This window comes from Oncorhynchus tshawytscha, linkage group LG11, assembly GCF_018296145.1.
Source record: "Oncorhynchus tshawytscha isolate Ot180627B linkage group LG11, Otsh_v2.0, whole genome shotgun sequence".
Taxonomy (NCBI): domain Eukaryota; kingdom Metazoa; phylum Chordata; class Actinopteri; order Salmoniformes; family Salmonidae; genus Oncorhynchus; species Oncorhynchus tshawytscha.
In genome coordinates, this window is record NC_056439.1 from 49,510,837 (window position 1) to 49,536,292 (window position 25,456).

The window sequence follows — 25,456 nt, forward strand, 5'->3', positions numbered from 1 at the left end:
GTGGGAAGGTGACTTTGTTTAGGGCACATAGCCTTTAGCGTCATGGTTGGTTTTGTAGTGTTTATTGTTTTGTTCTGCAGTGTTTATTGTTTTGTTCTGCGTCTTTTCCAAATAAAATAATATGTACGCTCACAACGCCGCACCTTGGTCCAGCTCTTTAAGCAGCCGTGACAGTAGCCTTATTTCTTTTCTATGAACAAATAGGATTGTCTGAGAGAGCAGCCTTACCACAAAGACGTAACATAGTAAATCTGTGACAGTCAAATTAGTATGATATGTTATGTTTGGTATGGTTATGTAAGACAGAAGATTAGTTAAGCTAAAAATAACAACTTTTTTTATTTAGCCTTATTTCCTTTTTTTATTTAGCAAATATTTGTCTTTTAACTCAGCACTCTTGGGAATGAGCTCACAAGTAAGAATTTCACTGTAAAGTCTACACCTGTTGTATTTGGCACATGGGACCAAAAACATTTGATTTGAATGCAGCTGAGGTGTCTCCCGCCAATTCATGTTGTTATTGTGTTAATTGTTTGCCCTTTTGTTTGTTATTATTATGAATTGTCCATTACATGCCACCAGTGGTAAATGCACCATTAATCCTGCCATTTAGTGACATTCATTTCTGTTAATGCATGGATTAATTAGGCCTGCATTCATTTACTATGAAGTTGGAGAAGAAACCTTGTTTGCAGAGTTCACAACCTACTATACTTGTGAGAAACACGTTTTTGGTTCATTTGATTCCATCATTTATTCAAGTTTTTTTTTCATTGTATTTTATTCGGAGAACTCCATGTGAGCAATTCGTATTTGTCTGGCTTCTCTGTCCTCTTAACGTTGACGGAGCACGCATAGGCTAAATAGATGCCTGGTCTCTTGATTTCCGTGCCCAGCACTGTGTTTTCTTGCTAGGGCTAGTGGGCTGGTACACCTAAGTGTTTGACATGAGCAGAAGCAGGCCTTTGAGCCAAGGGAGAACGAATGCCATGTTCCTTATTTGATATTGTTCCCGTTCCCTTTTCGTCAAGTTTAGAATGATAAACTAATAGAAAATAGATGTGGAGAATTGTGAGCACTGCTCACAGATCACTTGATATCCACCACAAGTGATAGAGAAAAGGGAGAGCGAGAGAGTGGGTAAAGGCACATGGAGGGAGAGAAAGAGAGATCCAATTTAATTCAAACTAAACTGTCTATCACACAGCAGAGCGTGTCTGACTCCAAACCCCCCACAACTGAATAGATAAGAGCATATCATGAGCGCACCGCTTACAGAACAGAGCTGAGACCTCTCCATGCAGAATGGGTTCCCTATATAAATATCCCTTTTTTCTCTCTTCTCCCCTACCCCAATCCCATTATATCAATAATGCAAACTTTAATTGTTTTAATTGTTTCTTATTGCAACAATACATATTCGTGGTTTTACGAGTATAGCAGTAGGAGTCCACCTCCACTGTGGGGCTCTATGGAACGTTCATATTTGAAGATGGCAGAAAGGCCAGGCTCGTTCTTTGGCACATGACACGGAGTAGGTTACAGGGAGCGGATTCGCTAAAGAGACTGGTACCCAGGCTAGGTGGAAACGCCTTTATGAGCAAATATTGTGAGTCACGCAATGAAATGTTGCTTGGTCCTTCCACTATGATGCGGGAAAGCATGAAGTTTATTAGGCTACAGATGAAATAAGTTATGATGAACTTCACAGGGTGGTGAAAGTGCACGTTGATGAGCTTGATGCCACTTTCCAATAAATATCGAAGTTCTTAATCTGGTGACATGAAGATCGATGTTTGGCTGCCGTTTGAAAAAAATACAATATTGCTCTTTCGTCCATAATCATCTAAATGCAGGTAGCCTACCTGCTACTGTATCTGCGAACTGTTGGCTAGAGAGCACGTGCCAAAAGCAGAGTTCGTTATATAACGGAAGATTTATTCTGACAAAGTTAAAAATGCAATGGAAAGCCATTTAACTTGTATTTTTTTATTCTATACATGGGAATTTAACAGAAAAAGTTATTGTTATGCCTTTTATCCACTACAAGTCAATTTGATGGAAACATCTCTGGTGGAAAAAAATGCACAAATTGTTTTAATGCAGATTTTAGAGTTACTCGCATGAAAATCTGTCTAACAGGTTTCAGGTAAAACCCAAGTGCAGACTGTGTTGAAACAACAATGTTTATTGCAACAACAGGGGTAAGCAAACGAAAGGTCAAGGCAGGCAGGGGTTGATGAACCAGAGTAGTGGGGACAAGGTACAGGATGGCAGGCAGGCTCATGGTCAAAACCAGGAGGATGAGGGGGGAAAAAGAGTAATGGGGGGAGACAAACCACTGGTTGACTTGAACAAACAAGACAAACTGACACAGACAGACAGAAAACACAGGTATAAATACCCAGGGGATAAGTGGGGAAGATGGGTGACACCTGGATGGGGGTGGAGACAAGCACAAGGACAGGTGAAACAGGTCAGGGTGTGACACTGTCACCAATTAGACGGGAACCCAGCTAGTGACATTTTCCTTTATATGATCATATTAGCATTAGTAAGCTTTCTCTCAGTATTATTGAGATGTTGATGCTGTTCAATGATTAGTAACATAGATTAGTGGTTAGAGCGTTGGTCTAGTAACTGCAAGGTTGTAAGTTCAAATCCCCGAGCTGACAAGGTACACATCTGTCGTTCTGCCCCTGAACAGGCAGTTAACCCACTGTTCCTAGGCTGTCATTGAAAATAACAATTTGTTCTTAACTGACTTGCCTAGTTAAATAAAGGTTTTAAAAAAATTGATTATCCATTATATTAACCAGATACTGTAGTGGCCACTTAACAAGGAAAATAAATGTCTTCCAAAATGGAAGGCAGTTGGGAGAAGGCAAGATCAGGTGGGATCATTATGGCCAATGAGAGAGCAGATTGGAGTGTGATATATAAAGTGTTTTTTCTAAAAGTTGCCAGGATGTCACATGTCCTACTTCGATCAGTTCAGCAGTAACAACGAACATTATGAAACACCTATTTAACCAAAAAAAAAAAAACACAAATAGCAAATAAGCAGTTACATTTTTAAAAACAACATTTTACTCTCATTGACCTCAATAAAAATACTCCTTGCTTGGTGAGTGAAAAATAACAAAAACACGGCACCTGCTGGAGAAGATTGATTTTGGGCCCAGTTATCCCTCTCGCTTCACCTCTTCCTCTCTGCTAATAAGCAGATGAATGGAAATGTCCCATTGGGATGACATCATTTCAACGTCCAGTTTTTATTTACATTTGGTTGCATTGTCAACTAACTAACTAATGAATTCAACGTGGAATCAAGTGTCACCACATCATTGGATTTAGGTTAAAAGTTGAATGACATACTGCTACATGTCCTTACATTGATGATTTTCCAATCCATTCCGTTTTCCCTCACATTTAAATTGAACCTTTTTGTTGAAATTACATGGAAACAACATTGATTCATCCAGTTTTTTGCCCAGTGGGATATCTGTCCTCATGAATATATCAAAGCTCTTGTCATAGTTTATTAAGTAGTTGGACTCCTGAGTGGCGCAGTGGTCTAAGACACTACATCTCAGTGCAAGAGGTACCACTGCGCTACCTGGTTTGAAATCCAGGCTGCATCACATCTGGCCGTGATTGGGAGTCCCATAGGGTGGTGCCTCAATTGGCTCAGCGCTGTCTGGGTTTGGCTGGGTTAGGCCGTCATTGTAAATAAGAATTTGTTCTGAACTGACTTGCCTAGTTTAAATAAAGGTTACACACTAAGTGTATGTGTACACGCCAGTGCTGAAGTATCCACACAGCCAACAAACAAGTTGTACTCCGAATGTATCTTTCACAAACACACAGAACGAATGAGGATTTTCAACTGTAACTGATGCTAATGGTTCAAGCAACATAACTGGTGTTGCTAGGCAATGCAACCACACCTGCAGACAATTCATTTGAACGGTTCACAGTCACATTGCAAGCATATTTCACCCGAGGCAAGTTGAGGTCAAACGTTGTCATGTAGTCTCTGCTATCACAGACCATGTGGCTTTAATTGGTAAGGCTTCACACTTCTGATCAGAAGATTAAAGGTTCAAGTCACATCATGCCTGATTTGATTTGCTAGCTTTACATATATTGAACAGGTTCTCCAGTTGCTTAGACTATCCCTTGTTGCCAGGTTAAGGTAGGAGATAATGTAATGTGTAATGTGTAGGCTCTTCTCTGAGCAGAACAAATCTGATTGGTTTCTAAAAGGTCAATGGGCGGAGTTTAACAGATGTGTAACTTTTGAAAGCATGGCCGAGGTTTGAACTGAACATCTTGTAAATAAAACTTTGAGTTACAAGTTACCACATTTTGAAATCATTATTGTGTTACAGTAGCCAGACAAATGTGACAATATATCTAAGATACAACTGCTCTCCTGAACCAAATGGTTAAATGTAGCAAGCTAGCAGCAACATGCTAATATTCAGAGCAAGCTAGCTAGCTAAGCATTTAGCAACCTATTAGCTACTCATGTTGAATTAATAAATAAAGCTAGCTAGCTAGGTGTCAAATATACAAGGCAGTTAACATTTGTTTTATTGGAATTTTAATAAAGCATCATCATAAAATGCTAAGCTAAACAGCTAATTGGCCAGCAGATAGCCATATTTTACTAATGCTGTCATAGAATAGGGCTAACTAGGTCTCAAATATACCAGTAAGTCACCTCCCACTTCAGCAAAATATTTAGTTGAATAAGCTATATAAACTTAAAAATGGAAATGGACTGTTATGCTTCTTCAGAGGTCAGAAACTTAAAATGCTACGCTAAAATTAACTGGCTGGCTAAGCAGATAGCTAACGTAAACTCACCCCATTCCGTACAAATGTGCGCAACGGCAACATTCAAACGAGGCTACAAAGAAAGCTAATGGGACTGTAGTGACTGTGTTGACATCAAAATCGGGTGTGTGAACTAGGTTTCTATTCAAGCGTTGATCGACATGGTAATGGCTCTATAGTATTGGAGAAAAGTTGAAAAAAAATGGACCCTCCGTTACATCGGGACGTGTCATGTCGTAACGTACAGCACGCATAAACAACTATTTCTGTCTTACAATCTCTCTCCACCAGGTGTAGCACTTCTCTCATCCTTTAAAAACAAGAAATGGACAGTGACGGGGGTAAGAGGGGGGATACCTAGTCATTTTTTGCATCATCATTGCATGCGATCATCATTCTCAAAGCCGCTGTTTATTTCTACTTTAGCACCGCCCTAAAAACCCGATTCAAATTCGACACAAACCTTCAAATAGGTATGTAAGGACACATTATATAAACTCTTTATAGTGTTTTATTTACATTTTAGAGGCGATAAGGTGATAAGTTGGACAGATCAAGTGAAAAAAAGTAATTTTCCCACACAACATCTCTCCGTCTCACTATCACGCATTAGTTTCACTTCCCCACCCGCCATTTTTGAAAAGACCCGACGGGGCTCATTGCCTGCTTGAATTATGCAGAAACGGGCAGCGTTTAGGTCATGTAATTGATTCTGTTGGAAAGGGGAGAAATTGTGCTTTACAATGGTATTGACTTTACAGTTGATCTGGAAGTATTACATTTTGGGGGCACTAAAATAAGGGCAATTGTACGGACCAAGGCGATGTACGAGTTTACGTTAAATATTTTGATAACGTAAGTGGGAGCTGACTTACTGGTATATTTGATTCAAAGCCTTAACATTAGTAAGAGGTTGCTATCTGCTATCTGTTTAGCTTAGTATTTCACGTTGCTGTCACTGGGCAGTATAACTGTCCATCCCTTTAAAAAAAAAAAGTTAATTTAGCTCATTCAACTCAATATTTCAATAAAGCAAATGTTAGCTGACTTACTTGTATATTTGACAGCTAGCTAGCTCTATTATTAATTAAACATAAGTAGCTCAGAGGTTGTTAACTTGTTCTGGTTAGCTTAGTATGTTGCTGCTAGCTTGCTACATTTTACTTTTTTGGTTCAGGAGACCAGTTGTATTTTAGAGATATTGTTACATTTGTCTGACTACTGTAACACAATGATTTGAAAACGTTACAACTTGTAACTCAAACTTTTATATACAAGATTAAAACATTATTTTTTTTACATAGTTTCTTGAATTTTCAACACCAGCGTTAACAAAATAATTGCACTTGTACATTATATATATATATATATATATATGTATATAAAATATATATATGTATACAAAGACAAACATAAAAAAACAAGATAAGAAAAAATATTTTTTAAACAGTCACGCCCTGATCACTACTTTTATAGCCTCGCTACTGTATGTAGCCTGTCTTTTTACTGTTGATTTATTTCTTTACCTACCTATTGTTCACGTAATATCTTTTTTTGCGCTATTGGTTAGAGCCTGTAAGTAAGCATTTCACTGTAAGGTGATACCTGTTGTATTCGGCACACGTGACAAATAAACTTTGATTTGATTCACCTGTCCTTGTGATTGTCTCCACCCCCTCCAGGTGTCGCTTATTTTCCCCGGTGTATTTATCCCTGTGTTTCCTGTCTCTCTGTCCCAGTTCGTCTTGTACGTTTCCAAGTCAACCAGCGTTTTTCCCCTTTCTCCTGCTTTTTGCATTCTCCTTTTTCTATTCCTCCTGGTTTTGACCTTTGCCTGTTTCTGGACTTTGTACCCTCCTGGCTGACCACTCTGTACCTCCTGGACTCTGATCTGGTTTTCACCATTTTGCCTGTCCACGACCATTCTCTTGCGAACCCCTTTGGATTAATAAACATTGTAAGACTCCAACCATCTGCCTCCTGTGTCTGCATTTGGGTCTTGCCTTGTGCCTTGATATACAGTAGTTACAGGTCAACTAGCACAGATAATACAGTCCTTAACATCCGAGATGTCGTGTATACACATACCAGGCCTCTTACATCACCATTATATACAGTATCAGTAATCCCAAAAGAGGGTAAAGATAAGAAAGAATAGAGTTAATATAGACCTATTGCAATTCTTAACACAGATTATAAACTATATGCATCAATAATATCCAAAAGAATGGAGAACATAATCCCAGAATTGATCGACGGAGATCAAACTGGTTTCATACAAAATAGGTAGACACAGGACAATATAAGGAGAACACTACATGTCATGGACCACATTACTCAGAATAAGACAAGTGCAATATTAATCAGCCTAGATGCAGAAAAAGCATTTGATTCAGTGGGATGGGATTACCTATTCCAAGTTAAGGAACGATTTGGTTTCAACAAAGAAGTGATACAGTGCATCAAAACACTGTATTCATGTCCAGCCGCTAGAATAAAGATAAATGGATATTTGACACAGAACGATAAATTTAGAGCGAGGGGCAAGACAAGGCTGTAATCTTTCACCCACGCTCTTCTCCTTGTACCTTGAGCCATTAGCACAGGCAATAAGTCAGGACCCAACCTTAGAGGGAATAACAATAAGAGGCAGTGACCATAAGATATGCATGTATGCTGATGACGTTCTGTTATTCCTTAAAGACCCAGGCTCAAGTGTACCTAGATTGATGGATGTTTTACAAACATTTGGAACATATTCAGGGTATGTGCTTAACGTACACAAGACCCAAGCCCTAGTATATAATTATACCCCACAGGAAGAGCTGAAGAGTAGGTATATCTTCACCTGGACCTCTTCATCCATTAAATATCTGGGAGTAAATTTACCAAAAGATACACTCAAACTTTATTGCATGAATTACGATCACATCAACAAGAAAATATATGATGACCTAGACAGGTGGAATTCACTTCCCTTAGATCTTAGTAGTAGAATTGAAACAATCAAAATGAACATCCTGCCGAGGTTACTGTATTTGTTCCAATCACTGCCCATAGAAATCCCACCTAAACAGTTTAGGGAATGGGATAAACAGAACAGTAAGAGACCAAGAACTAGATATACAACATCACAGTTACCAAAAAACAGTGGGGGTATGGCCTTACCAAACCTAAAAGATTATTATGTGTCAGCCCAATTGAGACCTCTGGTGTGTTGGTGCAATTCAGAATACGAATCCAAATGGAAAGACATCGAGACTACTTTGCCAGATATACCCATACAGTCAGTTTTGGGAAATAAGGACATTGTAAAATAAATATACAATAGACAAAATCAGTGGATTAATTTCTCTCTGAAGACCTGGTTTAGGGTAGTTAAGCAAAATAATTTAGACAGAGAGATCAAACTGCTGAGTTGGCCCACATACGACCCCAGCCTCATCCCTGCAACTCAGGACAGCAGGTTTAAACATTGGACGCAGAAAGGCATCATGTCATTCAGTACAATTATAAGGAATGTGAACCTAGATAACTTCCAGGACCTAAGTAAAAAACATGGCTTGGATAAACAAGATTTTTACAGATACCTACAAGTTCGACACTATTTCTTAAGGGAGATAAAAATGACTGACCCTCGAGCATCTCCGAAATTAATCCAAGTATTCACTAACGCATACAACTTGGGGAGTAACAAAAAAACGATTTCAAATCTCTACTTGGGTATTCAATCCTCAAAGAAAACATTCTACAAACTATATTAAAAAGAAATGGGAGGAGGAACTTAACATTGAAATAACTGATGAAACATGGTTGAACATATTAGAGACTCAACAAAGCTCCACCAATTCAAGGTCATGGAGAGAATTCAATTCTGTTGGAAGAATGTTATACGTTTGTTCATAACACCTAAACTGAAATCAAAACAGACTGGCTCATTACCTTGTTGGAGAGAATGCGGTCTATTGAGGGTGGATCACTCTCATATCTTTTGGACTTGCCCCGCAATCGAAACTTACTGGGGAGAAATAAGATCTAACATTGGAAAAATAATGGGATTTGACATAGAACAAATATTAATTTCTTTGTACATCGGTGAACTACCTGATAACTTACACAACAGAGAAAAGTACCTCTTGAAGGTCCTACTGGCAGCCAGGAAAAAGGCTATCACTAGGAAATGGCTACAAAAAGACCCTCCCACAGTGACACAATGGATAGACATTGTATAAGAAATACACCACATGGAGCGTATGACCTTTGCTTTAAGAATTCAACAGGAGAGAGGTCAAGAATACTGGGGAAAATGGGTTTCGTACATGGAAAAGGACTAATTCAAAGATGTCAATGTAACTAATATGATGATATGATGATGAAGGTTTGAAGTGCACTGTAACTGACAGATCTTTTGTTGTTGTTCTTTTATTTGACTTTATTTGTACTTTCTTTGTGTTCCTACAATAAAAACTTAAGTATGTAAAAAAAAGAAAAAAAGAAAGGTGTATCTGTTAAACTCCGCCCATTGACTTTTTTGAAACCAATCGGATTTGTTCTGCCCTTGGAACAAAGTTGAGTACACTTTCAGTTGATCTGCCTGACACAACAGACCATGTGGCCTAATGGATAAGGCGTATGACTTTCAATCAGAAGATTGAGGCTTCCAGATGTTTTGTGGTTTAATTGGACTAACTTTACCGCAAGTAGGTACAGGTTCCCAAATTGCTTATAAAAACATGTCCATTGTTGCCAAGAAAGAGTGTGATATTGTCATGTCCAAACAGACCGCTTGACGTAATGGATAAGGTTTCTGATTCCAAATCAGAAGATTGAAAGTTTGAGTCACTTCGTTTTTTAAATCTAGTCAAAATATGATTCTTATCGCAATAATCAAATCAAATCAAATTTTATTTGTCACATACACATGGTTAGCAGATGCTAATGCGAGTGTAGTGAAATGCTTGTGCTTCTAGTTCCGACAATGCAGTAATAACCAACAAGTAATCTAACTAACAATTCCAAAACTACTGTCTTATACACAGTGTAAGGGGATAAAGAATATGTACATAAGGATATATGAATGAGTGATGGTACAGAGCAGCATAGGCAAGATACAGTAGATGGTATCGAGTACAGTATATACATATGAGATGAGTATGTAAACAAAGTGGCATAGTTAAAGTGGCTAGTGATACATGTATTACATAAGGATACAGTCGATGATATAGAGTACAGTATATACGTATGCATATGAGATGAATAATGTAGGGTAAGTAACATTATATAAGGTAGCATTGTTTAAAGTGGCTAGTGATATATTTACATCATTTCCCATCAATTCCCATTATTAAAGTGGCTGGAGTTGAGTCAGTGTCAGTGTGTTGGCAGCAGCCACTCAATGTTAGTGGTGGCTGTTTAACAGTCTGATGGCCTTGAGATAGAAGCTGTTTTTCAGTCTCTCGGTCCCAGCTTTGATGCACCTGTACTGACCTCGCCTTCTGGATGATAGCGGGGTGAACAGGCAGTGGCTCGGGTGGTTGATGTCCTTGATGATCTTTATGGCCTTCCTGTAACATCGGGTGGTGTAGGTGTCCTGGAGGGCAGGTAGTTTGCCCCCGGTGATGCGTTGTGCAGACCTCACTACCCTCTGGAGAGCCTTACGGTTGAGGGCGGAGCAGTTGCCGTACCAGGCGGTGATACAGCCCGCCAGGATGCTCTCGATTGTGCATCTGTAGAAGTTTGTGAGTGCTTTTGGTGACAAGCCAAATTTCTTCAGCCTCCTGAGGTTGAAGAGGCGCTGCTGCGCCTTCTTCACAATGCTGTCTGTGTGAGTGGACCAATTCAGTTTGTCTGTGATGTGTATGCCGAGGAACTTAAAACTTGCTACCCTCTCCACTACTGTTCCATCGATGTGGATAGGGGGGTGTTCCCTCTGCTGTTTCCTGAAGTCCACAATCATCTCCTTAGTTTTGTTGACGTTGAGTGTGAGGTTATTTTCCTGACACCACACTCCGAGGGCCCTCACCTCCTCCCTGTAGGCCGTCTCGTCGTTGTTGGTAATCAAGCCTACCACTGTTGTGTCGTCCGCAAACTTGATGATTGAGTTGGAGGCGTGCATGGCCACGCAGTCGTGGGTGAACAGGGAGTACAGGAGAGGGCTCAGAACGCACCCTTGTGGGGCCCCAGTGTTGAGGATCAGCGGGGAGGAGATGTTGTTGCCTACCCTCACCACCTGGGGGCGGCCCGTCAGGAAGTCCAGTACCCAGTTGCACAGGGCGGGGTCGAGACCCAGGGTCTCGAGCTTGAGGACGAGCTTGGAGGGTACTATGGTGTTGAATGCCGAGCTGTAGTCGATGAACAGCATTCTCACATAGGTATTCCTCTTGTCCAGATGGGTTAGGGCAGTGTGCAGTGTGGTTGAGATTGCATCGTCGGTGGACCTATTTGGGCGGTAAGCAAATTGGAGTGGGTCTAGGGTGTCAGGTAGGGTGGAGGTGATATGGTCCTTGACTAGTCTCTCAAAGCACTTCATGATGACGGATGTGAGTGCTACGGGGCGGTAGTCGTTTAGCTCAGTTACCTTAGCTTTCTTGGGAACAGGAACAATGGTGGCCCTCTTGAAGCATGTGGGAACAGCAGACATAGGTATAGGGATTGATTGAATATGTCCGTAAACACACCGGCCAGCTGGTCTGCGCATGCTCTGAGGGCGCGGCTGGGGATGCCGTCTGGGCCTGCAGCCTTGCGAGGGTTAACACGTTTAAATGTCTTACTCACCTCGGCTGCAGTGAAGGAGAGACCGCATGTTTTCATTGCAGGCCGTGTCAGTGGCACTGTATTGTCCTCAAAGCGGGCAAAAAGTTATTTAGTCTGCCTGGGAGCAAGACATCCTGGTCCGTGACTGGGCTGGATTTCTTCCTGTAGTCCGTGATTGACTGTAGACCCTGCCACATGCCTCTTGTGTCTGAGCCGTTGAATTGAGATTCTACTTTGTCTCTGTACTGACGCTTAGCTTGTTTAATAGCCTTGCGGAGGGAATAGCTGCACTGTTTGTATTCATTCATGTTACCAGACACCTTGCCCTGATTAAAAGCAGTGGTTCGCGCTTTCAGTTTCACACGAATGCTGCCATCAATCCACGGTTTCTGGTTAGGGAATAACCCACTCATTGATTGTCAGAGCCAACTTTAACCAAGAATGTGTTATTCGACAAATGTCTGTTCTACTTTTAAACCCTCTGATTTCCATCCCAAAAACCTTGTGTGAATTTATTTGTAAAAAATACTTAAATCTAGTAAAAAAAAAAATATGTGTTTTTTGTCGCAATAACCTCGGCTGAGTTTCCCAAATTCAACTGTTCATTACGATACATTGTAGTAATAGTAAAGTGCAATATTTGTTACCAGGGTTATCAAATAACACCACTGTTTAATTTAGTTTATGAAAATATCTGGAAACTGTTCCAAAGAAAAACTAAAAAACATCAGGATTGACAAGTATTGTTCCTTTACAGAGACAAGAAACAGTATGTGTGTCACACCCTGACCTTAGTGTTCTTTGTTTTCCTTGTTATTTTGGCTAGGTCAGCTTGTGACATGGGTGATGTATGTGTTTTTGGTCTTGTCTAGGGGTTTTGTATGTTTATGGGGCTGTTTCCTTTCTAGGTATATTGTATGTCTATGGTTGCCTAGATTGGTTCTCAATTAGAGGCAGCTGTCTATCGTTGTCTCTGATTGGGAACCATATTTAGGCAGCCATATTCTGCGGGTACTTTGTGGGTGATTGTTTCCGTGTCTGTGTTTGTTTCAGGACTGTTTTGGTTTTCACATGTATTGTTTTGTATTTTGTAGTGTTCTCATTTGTTGTTTATATTAAAGATGTTGAACAACTAACCACGCTGCATTTTGGTCCTCCTCTCCTTCAGCGGAAGAAAACCGTGACAATGTGAACCCTTTGGAATTACCTGGATTTCTGCATAAATTGGTCATAACATTTGATCTGATCTTCATCTAGGTCACAACAAGACAAAAAATAGTGTGCTTAAACTAATAACACACAAATGATTGTATTTTTCTTGTCTATATTGAATACATCATTTAAACATTCACAGTGTAGGTTGGAAAAAGTATGTGAACCCCTAGGCTAATGACTTCTCCAAAAGCTAATTGGATTCAGGAATCAGCTACCCTGGTGTCCAATCAATGAGCCGAGATTGGAGACGTTGGTTAGAGCTGAGCTGCCCTGCCCTATAAAAAACAATCACATTTGAGTTTGCTAATCACAAGAAGCAGTGCCTGATGTGAACCATTTCTCGAACAAAAGAGAGCTCAGAAGACCTAAGATTAAGAATGGTTGACTTGCATAAAGCTGGAAAGGGTTACAAAAGTATCTCTAAAAGTCTTGATGTTCATCAGTCCACAATAAGACAAATTGTCTATAAATGGAGAAAGTTCAGCACTGTTGCTACTCTCCCTAGGAGTGGCCATCCTGCAAAGATGACTGCAAGAGCACAGTGCAGAATTCTCAATGAGGTTAAGAAGAATCCTAGAGTGTCAGCTAAAGACTTACGGAAATCTCTGGAACATGCTAACATCTCTGTTCACGTGTCTACGATATGTAAAAAAACCTCTAAACAATAATGGTGTTCATGGGAGGATACCGCCACCGCTGTCGCAAAAAACTATTGCTGCACGTCTGAAGTTTGCAAAAGTGCACCTGGATGTTCCACAGAGCTACTGGCAAAATATTCTGTGGACAAATGAAACTACAGTTGAGTTGTTTGGAAGGAACACACAACACCATGTGTGGAGAAAAAAAGGCACAACACACCAACATCAAAACCTAATCCCAACTGTAAAGTATGGTGAAGGGAGCATCATGGTTTGGGGCTGCTTTGCTGCCTCAGGGCCTGGACAGCTTGCTATCATCGATGGAAAAATGAATTCCCAAGTTTATCAAGACATTTTGCAGGAGAATGTAAGGCTATCTGTCCGCCAATTGAAGCTCAACAGAAGTTGGGTGATGCAACAGGACAACGACCCAAAACACAGAAGTAAATCAACAACAGAATGGCTTCAACAGAAGAAAATACACCTTCCAGAGTGGCCCAGTCAGAGTCCTGACCTCAACCTGATTGAGATGCTGGCATGACCTCAAGAGAGCGGTTCACACCAGACATTCCAAGAATATTGCTGAACTGAAACAGTTTTGAAAAGAGGAATTGTCCAAAATTCCTCCTGACTGTTGTGCAGGTCTGATCCGCAACTACAGAAAACGTTTGGTTGAGGTTACTGCTGCCAAAGGAGGGTCAACCAGTTATTAAATCCAAGGGTTCACATACTTTTCCCACCCTGCACTGTGAATTTTTACATGGTGTGTTCAACTAACACATGAAAACGTATAATTATTTGTGTGTTATTAGTTTAAGCAGACTGTGTTTGTCTATTGTTGTGACCTAGATGAAGATCAGATGAAATTTTATGACCAATGTATGCAGAAATCCAGGTATTTACAAAGGGTTCACATACTTGCCACTGTATACACTGATCATATATTCCAGAAATGTTCCATTTGCACAAAAAGCTTATTTTCTCGCATTTTGTGCACAAATGTGTTTTACATCCCTGTTAATGAGCATTTCTCCTTTACCAAGATAATCCATCCACCTGACAGGTGTGGCACATCCAGAAGCGGATTAAACAGCACGATCCTTACACAGGTGCACCTTGTGCTAGGGACAATAAAAGGCCACTTTAAATGTGAAGTTTTGAGGAGTATTTCTGTCTGTAATAAAGCCCTTTAGTGGGGAAAAACTCATTCCGATTGGCTGGGCCTGGCTCCCCAGTGGCTGGGCCCATGCCCTCCAAGGCCTATGCCCTCCAAGGCCTATGCCCTCCAAGGCCCATGCCCTCCTAGGCCCATGCCCTCCTAGGCCCACCCATGTCTGCAGCCCTGCTCAGTCATGTGAAACCTAATTTGATTGGATTTTTATTTTTAGTCTTTATTTGGACTAATCTTCCATTACAATAAATGTATAATACAATCACATTTTCACATATAACACACTGTTACAAACAAACATGATACACTGACATATTGACCAGATAAATACTCTTAATTCATTTATTTCAATTGACTGATTTTCTTATATGAACTGTAACTCAGCAAAATCTTAGAAATTGTTGCATGTTGTGTTTATATTCTTGTTCAGTATACTTTATTACTGATTTTTGTGTCAGCATGGCCTCTTCCCCCCTCTCACCTCTCACCTCCTCTTGGCCCTCTCACCTCCTCTTCCCCCTGTCACCTCCTCTTCCCCCTCTCTGGTCAGGGTCCTCTTGGGTTTAGCTGTGTGTATGGCCCCAGGTGGGATCCTTCAGGGTGTGTGTGAGGTCAGGGTGTGTGTGTGTGTGTGTGGTCAGGGTGTGTGTGTGTGGTCAGGGTGTGTGTGTGTCAGTGTGTGTGTGTGTGTGTGTGTGAGGTCAGGGTGTGTGTGTGTGTGTGGTCAGGGTGTGTGTGTGTGGTCAGGTCAGGGTGTGTGTGTGTGTGAGGTCAGGGTGTGTGTTTGTGTGTGTGTGTGTGGTCAGGGTGTGTGTTTGTGTGTGTGAGGTCAGGGTGTGTGTTTGTGTGTGTGAGGTCAGGGTGTGTGTGTGTGGTCAGGGTGTGTGTTTGTGTGTGGTCAGGGTGTGTGTGTGTGTGTGTGTGTGTGAGGTCAGGGTGTATAGAGTTCTCCCCGGTGGTAAGGGCTGTGTGTTGCAGGCTGAGCTCCAGTAGGTCATGCACCAGGCTACTCTCCTTCAGCAGCCTCCGCATCAGCAGCTCTCCTGTGGCCCTCACAGTAGACCGCACTAGGTCTGCCACCTCCTGGAGAAACAATACAGTACACAGTGGTGTTGCTCAATTCCATTTCAACTCAGTCGATTCAGGAAGTAAACTGAAACTCCCATTTCTAATTCCAAATTGATCTTATAGGAGACATTGAGGAAAATTGGAATTGAAATGGAAATTCATTTTACTTTCTGAATTGACTGCATACAAAAAGAAATTGACCACAATCTGGGGTGGTGATGGTGTGTGTGTCGGTGCGTGCGTGGATGCGTGTGTTTGGTGTGTGTGTCTACCTCTCTGTCGAGTCTGCGGTCATTTAATGTGTCCAATCTGACCTCTGACCCCTGTGGCCCCTCCTCCTCTCTGAGCCTCCGGAGTTCCTCCCTCTTCTGTTGCTTGGCAACCTGTAGCAGGGCACACACACGCTGGCGCTCCAACGCACACTCATCATCACCCTGAGACAGAACACACTCATCATCACCCTGAGAGACAGAACACTCATCATCACCCTGAGAGACAGAACACACTCATCATCACCCTGAGAGACAGAACACACTCATCATCACCCTGAGACAGAACACACTCATCATCACCCTGAGACAGAACACACTCATCATCACCCTGAGAGACAGAACACACTCATCATCACCCTGAGACAGAACACACTCATCATCACCCTGAGACAGAACACACTCATCATCACCCTGAGACAGAACACACTCATCATCACCCTGAGACAGAACACACTCATCATCACCCTGAGACAGAACACACTCATCATCACCCTGAGACAGAACACTCATCATCACCCTGAGACAGAACACTCATCATCACCCTGAGACAGAACACTCATCATCACCCTGAGACAGAACACACTCATCATCACCCTGAGACAGAACACACTCATCATCACCCTGAGACAGAACACACTCATCATCACCCTGAGACAGAACACGCTCATCATCACCCTGAGACAGAACACACTCATCATCACCCTGAGACAGAACACTCATCATCACCCTGAGACAGAACACACTCATCATCACCCTGAAAGGGAATGTAAATGCGTACATACACATGGACACATCCACATCCACACACACACTTCCTGTATCACCTGTGCTAGGGGGAGGGGTGTTGGGGGCACATGAACCTCCAGGTGTTTCTGATTGATTGACCGGTGACTGGTCCCGCCCACCACAGCTTGTAGCAGTCGTTGACTAAATGTCAGACATGAACAGAACTCTGTGATACGTACCATTACATCATAGTCGAAGAAAAAACATGAGCTGACGCACACCCAGAGAAAATTATTTTATGTAGGGGTTCTGACTAACGACGAATAAACTATAAGCTATAAAAAATAAAGAGAGTCCCACACTCTATATATAAACTCCCAGTAATTTATTGGTTACCTAGTGACACAAGTGTCAGACAGGAAGTGGAAGACTGCTTTGTGGTGGGCAGGAGGTAGCCGGGGCAAACACTTTGTCAGCCAATCTGAAATTAGGGCTAGCAATCTGGGCGGGTCCAAATCTGGGGGAAATGAATGAAATCCCAAACTCAGTATAAATTATTACATTATTTTATATTATATAAATGGAGCTGCGGTCAATTTGAATTATTAATATATAATATATATGTATAATAAAGACAATAGATAACTACTGACCCGCTAGCTGAGGGAACAGGTCTCTAGTCATCCTGGCCACTGCTCTCACAGCACTCCAGGCCAGGCCGCGGTCGGCGGCGAACATGGCACACTCGTAAACAAACTGTTGATAGGCGCTCTGCCATACATCGTCCCCAGAGAACTCAGGCCACGAGAAGTGACCGCTTAGCTGCTGTACACCCTCCTCTCTCTGACACACACAAGTTGATTAGTGAACAGAGTTCTTTCTGGAAACCCATTCTGTCTGTGTGAAGTCTGAATTTGACAGAAACTCACATACACTAAAGATATACTATGGACTAGTTGATAATTGTTTAATGTCACTTCTTGGCTTGTAATGATTCATAAACATTATAATCGAATATTATCTCAGGAAACCACACACAAATCCTTTGTTTTAGTTGCAAACTATATGGTTTTTTTTGTTCATGGGTGTGCGGAGTTGTGCCCTGACTGGCCAATAACAATGTCATTTCTGGGCAATATTTCTGTCCAATTACTGGAACCTATTTTGTTTCAAAGAGCACCTCTGTAGATAAACGTTATGTAGGTCTTATAGCCTCTATAACCTCTATTTTTCCAAGAAAAGACGCATACATTAGGAGCGGTGGAAAAATATAGCACAGTATTAGAGGTTAACTTATTGTTATTCTCTGAATGAATTTAAGCATAGATTGCTAACTTTTTTTTCTTCTAATTTGGCACTCAGAAACTAAAGGCCATGAGTAACTTGGTCTAAAATAATGGCACCGAGTGGCCTATAGGTGGCGCTGTGATAAGCAATCTCACTTCAACCCTCATATCAGACTTCGAGTCTTTATTATGTCCTCCATTTTGGAAATGATGGAAAACCTTATTCTCATGAACCATAAGAACTAACACCAAATTCGGTATGTAAGCCCATGGTACGTCTCTAAACTTAGTTTGAGGAAAAACGAAGGGATTTGTTAAGAGATAAATCAGTAATTATGATTTTTACATGTCCATAAAAACCCTTTGAAAATCCCCTTTGAAATGGCCTATCAACTTGAAAACTGTAGGGTAACCTGATGAACCATGTTAAATTTGACATTGATATCTTAAAAAAAATAAAAATAAGGAAACTATTAACAATGAACTTCTTTGACTATGTAACGTTAATGCTTAAAATCTTCTTCTTTTTTTCTCTTCATGGACTAAAAGTCTGATTCACACCAAATTCGATATTTCACAATAAGAGTTTGAGAAAATAACGTTGATGCATTCAAACATGGCCACGCGATTACAAGTAGATGCATATTCGCACATATGCTAAAAATACTTCCAAAATCTTGTTCTCTTTAAACCATAGGACCAAATGTATGCCCATGGTACATGTCTTAACATAGTTTGAGAAAAGCTAAAGGATTGGTCAAAAGATGGCTGAGTTTTTGACTAAATTACCCCCAAAACACATGTTATATTTCCATTTAAACTGCTGTAAATCCACTCCACAGTGGTCTATCAACTTTAAAATAGTTGACTGGCCCAACGCGCAAACCACAAGGCGACCTGCCGCCCCCAAGCTGTGAAAGTGTGTTGAATGATTACTCGCGTCAAAAGTCGGCCATGCCAGAGCTAAAATAACTAAATCAATGGACCATGGGGCCATGAACAATGTGGAATATAGTATATCTGTATAATCACATATTGTTGCCTTATGATGTGATGTAAATGTAGTGAAAAGTGGATATTTTATTTGGGAAAATCCTGTCGCTTGGAACGCGGATGTAAAGTGTACCAAGGGAGATTCTAATTATTTACACAAGCAGATTTCGACAAAAAATAAAGTCGAAGAATTCAAAGATGACGGCAAATATACCATTAGCCTACACTAACTCTGAAAATGTTCAACAAATCATAACATAAATTGACCCCGAAATTGGTATATGAACTCAAATCATTAAGCAATGACTTCACTTGCGTCATCCTTGAGGTATTGATTGATAAACATGGTCATGTTTTTCACTGATGAGAAAAGTTCCTAGCCTACATGATACAGTGCTTGCTTTGTTATCCAACTGATCTTTAATCATTTCTGTCATCCTGTGAACCCTGTTTATTGCTGCTCGCTGCTATATCTGTTTGTATTATTGTTGTTGTTGTTATTATTTACAACAATAATAATAATATGATCGCATGGATAAAGGCACACACCGCGCACAGAAACACGAGCCCTTGCTGTGCGCGCACTATCCATCATGCATTGTTGTGTGGGCAGGGCGCTTGTATCTCTACTGAAGGTAAGATAGTTAAAGAGATAGACAGCAGATGTTATCCTGATACTGTGTGGCAGAAATTCTAATGCATTGGATTAGCTACGATGTGTGTGTTGTTTTCAGAGCCATCCCACCAGTCTCATCAAATATGTGCGATTCGGCTGCTAGAGAACTTGTTGCTTTAAACATGGGGCTACCGTGTGTGTGTGTGTGTGTGTGTGTGTGTGTGTGTGTGTGTGTGTACATCGCAAATATCTATAACATAAAATCCATCATTTCTCGGCCTCCCTTCACACCTGTCAATCCTCTCCCCTACCCTCGATGATCTCGTCCTGTAGCCTAGATCAGTGAATATCGACAGGCTACCAATCGTCGCTTACCGCTTGCATGCCGACTAGTCTACCCTAAATGTCAAGTTGTAACGAAGTTAACTCGTTAACGTTACATCATGCAATTGACTAACAGTACATCATGAATAGCCTGCATGTTGGATATCGTAGGCAAATCGTGTTTTAGTGACGCTCCAGTAATCCGCACAAATCACGTATTGTTTATCGTCGTATTCTCTAAACCTGGAGTTGCATTTATGAATGCCGTTTTTGTGTCTTTAATTTTACCTGAAGTTTGGCAATCTCCGCCATCTCTGCGTCTGTCAGGGAGGCCATTGCAGCGTTGTCAGGGGGGCGTTTTTGTTGCTATGGGAACCACGGCGCAGGTTTTGACATTGGCTGATGACGTCGCCTGACTGGAATTTCCAACTCATTTCAGTATTCTGATGTCTATTTCTAGCAGTTTCTGCAGGTGTCTATTTCTAGCAGTTTGCTTGGTATACCTGAGTTAACCCATGAACATCATTCTATGTCTTGTCTGCTCCTTAGTTGAGTTGACAACCTGCAGTAGGTGTGTGTGTTTTTATGTGTGCCTGTGTCCGTGTGTATCTGTGTTTTTGTCCTCCTGCCTGAGTGTGGGGGGTTAATTCCCCGTGAACACAGACGGCTCAGACGTTCTAATCCTTTTTCTTATGAATCCCACCTCATTTCTCCTCTCCTCTCCTGTTGGGATCATAATTAGATAAATGGTGTGAGCAACAGAGCGAGAACCGGAAACAATACACCTAATATTATTTCAGGGCCATTAACGGAGAGAGATAACAGAATGCATGCTGAGCAGACCGGGTCATGGACAGAACTGGGAGTTTACCGTTCAGTATCTGACCTGGAGTTTACCGTTCCGTATCTGACCTGGAGTTTACCGTTCCGTATCTGACCTGGAGTTTACCGTATCTGACCTGGAGTTTACCTTTTCCGTATCTGACCTGGAGTTTACCTTTTCCGTATCTGTGGATTACATCAGAGACTCTGCTTCTTGCTGTGGATTATAAAGCAGAGAGCTGTTGTGAGATCTAGATCTGTAGAAGACTGGACAGTGAGTCCTGCAGTGAGGAGTTGACTGGCTGAATCATCTGTTTCTGGTAACTGTGACTTGAGGAGTTGACTGGCTGAATCATCTGTTTCTGGTAACTGACCTGAGGAGTTGACTGGCTGAATCATCTGTTTCTGGTAACTGACCTGAGGAGTTGACTGGCTGAATCATCTGTTTCTGGTAACTGACCTGAGGAGTTGACTGGCTGAATCATCTGTTTCTGGTAGAGAAGAAGCCAATGAGTTCTTTAAGGTAAGCACAGGAGAATAACTACAGTGTGTGTATGTGTGTGTTATTTATTTAGCCTATAGCTCCTGTGGTGAGGTGGATTAAGGTGTTTGTTCAGGTGAGTCACAGCTGCTTAGGAAGGGATGAGGGTCAGAGAAGGAGGAGGGAGGGGAGGGAGGAGAGAAGAGGAGGAGGGAGGGAGAGAAGAGGAGGAGGGAGGAGATAACGAGTGGATATGAGAGGGGGAGGAAGGACTCAGAGGAGAAGACAAAAATAACAGACCAGAAAGCAGAGGAGGGGTGAAAGCGAAGGTGTTGAAATGAAGGAGAGATATTGGGTTACGAGAGCGGGAAAAGGGGAGTTGACAGAAAGAAGGAGATTTTTGAGATGGAGACAGAGTTGTGAATCTGACCCCACAAGAGACACTATTCCTGGTTCAACTGTCTAGTTCCTGTCATCACAGGAAGTTGACAGGCTTCTATACCCCCCCCAACACACACACACACACACACACTCCAGTGGAGCAGGTGTCTCAAAATTGCCAAGGCAGATCTGAAAAATACACACAGGAGAGAAACTATTTTTTGGTGTTCTTGTCAAACCAGTCAGTCTCCAGCCTTACCAGGAGAGGGCTCTGTCATTGCTAGTTATTCTCCTTACCAGGAGAGGGCTCTGTCGTTGCTAGTTATTCTCCTTACCAGGAGAGGGCTCTGTCGTTGCTAGTTATTCTCCTTACCAGGAGAGGGCTCTGTCGTTGCTAGTTATTCTCCTTACCAGGAGAGGGCTCTGTCGTTGCTAGTTATTCTCCTTACCAGGAGAGGGCTCTGTCGTTGCTAGTTATTCTCCTTACCAGGAGAGGGCTCTGTCGTTGCTAGTTATTCTCCTTACCAGGAGGGCTCTGTCGTTGCTAGTTATTCTCCTTACCAGGAGAGGGCTCTGTCGTTGCTAGTTATTCTCCTTACCAGGAGGGCTCTGTCGTTGCTAGTTATTCTCCTTACCAGGAGAGGGCTCTGTCGTTGCTAGTTATTCTGCATACAGTCTTCAACTTCCACCTCCAGCTGCCAACATTTATGTATCTGGCAATTGCTAGATGACATGACAGAGAGAGTGAGACAGATGGATGAGAAAGACAGATAGATAGACAGATAGATCAGAAAGATAGACAGACAGGAGAGCGAGAGAGACAGACAGGAGAGAGAAGCAGACAGTAGAGAGAGAGACAGACAGGAGAGAGAAGCAGACAGTAGAGAGAGAGACAGACAGGAGAGAGAGAAGCAGACAGTAGAGAGAGAGACAGACAGTAGAGAGAGAGACAGACAGTAGAGAGAGAGACAGACAGGAGAGAAGCAGACAGTAGAGAGAGACAGACAGGAGAGAGAAGCAGACAGTAGAGAGAGACAGACAGGAGAGAGAAGCAGACAGTAGAGACAGACAGGAGAGAGAAGCAGACAGTAGAGAGAGACAGACAGGAGAGAGAGAGACAGACAGGAGAGAGAAGCAGACAGTAGAGAGAGAGACAGACAGGAGAGAGAGAGAGACAGACAGGAGAGAGAAGCAGACAGTAGAGAGAGAGAGAGAAGCAGACAGTAGAGAGAGAGACAGACAGGAGAGAGAGACAGACAGGAGAGAGAGAGACAGACAGGAGAGAGAAGCAGACAGTAGAGAGAGAGACAGACAGGAGAGAGAAGCAGACAGTAGAGAGAGAGAGACAGACAGGAGAGAGAAGCAGACAGTAGAGAGACAGACAGACAGTAGAGAGAGAGACAGACAGGAGAGAGAGAGAGACAGACAGGAGAGAGAAGCAGACAGTAGAGAGACAGACAGACAGTAGAGAGAGAGACAGACAGGAGAGAGAGAGAGACAGACAGGAGAGAGAAGCAGACAGTAGAGAGAGAGACAGACAGGAGAGAGAAGCAGACAGTAGAGAGAGAGACAGACAGGAGAGAGAGAGAGACAGACAGGAGAGAGAAGCAGACAGTAGAGAGAGAGACAGACAGTAGAGAGAGAAGCAGACAGTAGAGAGAGACAGACAGGAGAGAGAGAGAGACAGGAGAGAGAGAGACAGACAGGAGAGAGAGAGAGACAGACAGGAGAGAGAAGCAGACAGTAGAGAGAGAGAGACAGACAGGAGAGAGAGAGAGACAGACAGATAGACAGAAAGAGAGAGAGAGAGACAGACAGTAGAGAGAGAGACAGACAGGAGAGAGAGAGACAGACAGGAGAGAGAGAGACAGACAGGAGAGAGAGAGAGACAGACAGGAGAGAGAGAGAGACAGACAGTAGAGAGAGAGACAGACAGGAGAGAGAGAGACAGACAGTAGAGAGAGAGACAGACAGGAGAGAGAGAGACAGATAGATGAGAAAGACAGATAGATAGACAGACAGGAGAGAGACAGACAGTAGAGAGAGAGACAGACAGGAGAGAGAGAGACAGACAGGAGAGAGAGAGACAGACAGGAGAGAGAGAGAGACAGACAGGAGAGAGAAGCAGACAGTAGAGAGAGAGACAGACAGAGAGAGAGAGACAGACAGGAGAGAGAAGCAGACAGTAGAGAGAGAGACAGACAGGAGAGAGAAGCAGACAGTAGAGAGAGAGAGAGACAGACAGGAGAGAGAAGCAGACAGTAGAGAGAGAGAGAGAGACAGACAGGAGAGAGAAGCAGACAGTAGAGAGAGAGACAGATAGATGAGATAGACAGATAGATCAGAAACATAGACAGACAGGAGAGAGTGAGAGACAGACAGGAGAGAGAAGCAGACAGTAGAGAGAGAGAGACAGACAGGAGAGAGAGAGAGACAGACAGTAGAGAGAGAGACAGACAGGAGAGAGAGAGACAGACAGTAGAGAGAGAGACAGACAGGAGAGAGAGAGAGAGACAGAGAGAGAATGTGTACCACATACATTCCCCCCTCAGAGTCACCCAACTTCAATGAAGAGAGTTTCTCCATTCTAGAGGGGGAAATTAGTCCCTTTCAGGCCCAAGGCAACGTACTGGTCTGTGGAGACCTGAATGCTAGAACAGCAGAAGAACCAGACACTATTAACAGTCTTGGGGATAAACACCTACCAGGAAGCAACAACCTTTCCCTCCCCACAGACCCCCAAAGAAACAACTATGACAAAGTGAAAAACAAAACAGAGTACAGCTTGTGAAGCTCTTTCGAACACTGGGTCTGTACATAGTCAATGGTAGGCTGAGGAACACTGGGTCTGTACATAGTCAATGGTAGGCTGAGGAACACTGGGTCTGTACATAGTCAATGGTAGGCTGAGAGGGGACTCTTTTGGTCGGTACACCTACAGCTCTGTGGAACACTGGGTCTGTACATAGTCAATGGTAGGCTGAGAGGGGACTCTTTTGGTCGGTACACCTACAGCTCTGTGGAACACTGGGTCTGTACATAGTCAATGGTAGGCTGAGAGGGGACTCTTTTGGTCGGTACACCTACAGCTCTGTGGAACACTGGGTCTGTACATAGTCAATGGTAGGCTGAGAGGGGACTCTTTTGGTCGTACACCTACAGCTCTGTGGAACACTGGGTCTGTACATAGTCAATGGTAGGCTGAGAGGGGACTCTTTTGGTCGGTACACCTACAGCTCTGTGGAACACTGGGTCTGTACATAGTCAATGGTAGGCTGAGAGGGGACTCTTTTGGTAGGTACACCTACAGCTCATCCCTTGGCAGCAGCACTGTAGACTACTTCCTCACCGTCCTAAACCCAGAGTCTCTCAGAACCTTCACAGTCAGCCCACTAACACCTCTCTCAGAGCCTTCACACTCAGCCCACTAACACCTCTCTCTGAGCCTTCACACTCAGCCCACTAACACCTCTCTCTGAGCCTTCACACTCAGCCCACTAACACCTCTCTCTGAGCCTTCACACTCAGCCCACTAACACCTCTCTCAGAGCCTTCACAGTCAGCCCACTAACACCTCTCTCAGACCACAGTAAAATCACAGTGTATCTGAGAAGAGCAGAACCCAACCATGAAGCATCACGGCCCAATAAATTACACGGTACAAAACAGTCCAAAAAGCAATTGGTAGCCAAAAAATACAATCTCTCCTAGACAACTTTTTAGCCTTAACATTCTCCTTCAGCAATGACGGTGTAAATTTGGCTGTTTGGAATATAAACTATATATTTGACAAATTTGCCTCCTTGGCTAATCTAAAGAAGCATAAGAGCAAACCAAAAATAACAGAAAATGAAAAATGGTTTGA